Source organism: Schistosoma mansoni, chromosome 2, assembly GCF_000237925.1.
Source record: "Schistosoma mansoni strain Puerto Rico chromosome 2, complete genome".
NCBI classification, from domain to species: domain Eukaryota; kingdom Metazoa; phylum Platyhelminthes; class Trematoda; order Strigeidida; family Schistosomatidae; genus Schistosoma; species Schistosoma mansoni.
Window position 1 is genome coordinate 2,043,002 of NC_031496.1, and position 2,100 is coordinate 2,045,101.

The window sequence follows — 2,100 nt, forward strand, 5'->3', positions numbered from 1 at the left end:
GCTACACAATCATGGAGAACCTGGAAGTACTAGATAGTTGTAGAATTGAACCGTATCGGTTGTAGAGGCGGTAACTCACTAAAAACAGTGGTGGACGGCCACTCGGTATCATGGATTGGTTAAAGTTAGACAGTAATACCGTTAGATTACGGCCGGCTTAGTGGTCTAGAGGTGAAGCGTTCGAGCGCGAGACCGAAGGTCTTACGTTTCAGCTCCTTGTGTGAAATCATATGTGCGCACTGTTGTAGAGTCCCATACTGAGACCAAACAGCCATCCAGTGCTACCTGGTTCTCTATGGTTGTCTAGATTTCATCGACTAATGAACTCGATTATAAAAACTTCTACAATATCCACAAAACCCTATTCTCGTTATTAAATAATGTTTGCGCAAAAATCCAGCAAGTTATTTATATTAAATTATTAACATGGTTACTTATGGATTTGTTAGGGACGTTCGATCCCCAGAACTCACTTGCGAAAGGTCCTAATGTTGTAATTTCATTCTGAAAGTTTGAATTTTATGTTTTCGTGCCAAAAGACGCTTAGTTGACCTACATCCCTCATTTCCAACTCGGAACTCCTTGACTGTCATTAGTTGACGGATATTTTTAGTCCGCTATTTTGTACCTCTTCCAAGGGCGTTTCTATCATTGTATAAATAAGCTTGATTTATTTGTTTAGGACAAGTCAGGTAATTACGAAATTTCTAACAGCTTATAGAACTACACCTAACCATATCGTCCCAGATGGAAAATCCCCTGTTGAAGCGATGTTCTGGAGAATTATTCGACACCATGTTGCCATCTAGACCAATGGTTGGACACAGATAAAATTAGAATATCCGGAGTTTGAATGTCGGTGATAAAGTGTTCGTCAAGTCATACAGAGGAAAAAATCGTTGGAAACCTTTGAAGTAAAGTGTTTCCCGAATATTTTGTGCTCTTTTTTCTCGTGTTCAAGTCGCTGTGTAGTTCTAGCTGAGGGGTACAAGACTAGCTTAGGATCCGAATATAGCGTTCAATAAACAAGACGTATCAAGGACCTCGAATTTTCTGAGTAGTCGTAGAATACATTCTATACACGTCATCAAAACTTCTTGATCTAGTTAGCAGAGTCGGGAACAACAGATAAGAATAGACTATCGTGTCACTGTTTGATTGAGCGTCGTTCCGTTTATCGAGTAAGGGGAACATGACATGCTGATATAAGTTAAAATTCGATAGTAAGAACTAAGAACTTGTCAATGAGTCTCAAAAATTGATCAATTTTAAGTAAACAGGAAGAAGTCTTTGATCTAGACCTTTTATTTAGGCGTAATTGCCGACAAGATAATGCTAAAAATCTGAAGGAAACTAATATCATCTTTGGCGGGTTCGGATCTGAGTCACTTTCTTTAATACAGGTTCACTCTCATGTTGATAAATTCCAATCAATAAGTAGTTCCATTTTGAATTTACTAATGGTCAACATACTGTTTGATCAATGGGTTTTAGTTAGGATTAAGAACTTGGCAAAGTAGCATTGGTCGTTCTTGCTTAACCATCGGTTATTGTATATATCTAGGGTTTACAGGTGATTCATACTATCTGTTGACATTCAATAACAGCCGAGTGGATAACGCGATGGCGTTTGAAGCGAAAGATACTGGGTTCGAGTCCCAGAGTGAATATCAACTCTGGGATGCAGGTACATCCAGCTAGTGACAAGTCCCAAATAGGACGAAACGTGCGTCCTGGATTCCACTGCTGGGTTTCGAAAGACCTCTCGAGAGAGCTGTAGTATACACAAACACACAAGCACGCACATACACACGGTTACTCATGTTCCAGACGGTAATCAAAATTATTCGAAGGTAAGAATTACAGTTTATTCATTTAATAATACTGAAGTTGTACTTTCGACAGTTATTTATTATAGATCAAAAGGGGTTTTGTGGAGATTTCAGTATTTTCATGGTTGAAATCATGAGTCTATTGAAGTTAGACCACCATGGAAAACCGGCAACCGCTGGACGACCGTTTCGTTCTATTATGGAACTCCTCAGCAGTGCGCATCCACGATCCCGCACTCGCGAGCGAGATTCGAACCCAACACCTACC

The 2,100-nt window shown here is 39.7% G+C and overlaps 1 non-coding gene across 1 annotated transcript; it reads left to right on the plus strand.

Moving 5' to 3' along the window:
- Positions 1-1,595: 1,595 nt before the first annotated feature.
- On the plus strand, positions 1,596-1,669 carry Smp_tRNA_01709_Gln_TTG.1.1. Its single transcript has one exon. It is a non-coding gene (tRNA).
- Positions 1,670-2,100: the final 431 nt, after the last annotated feature.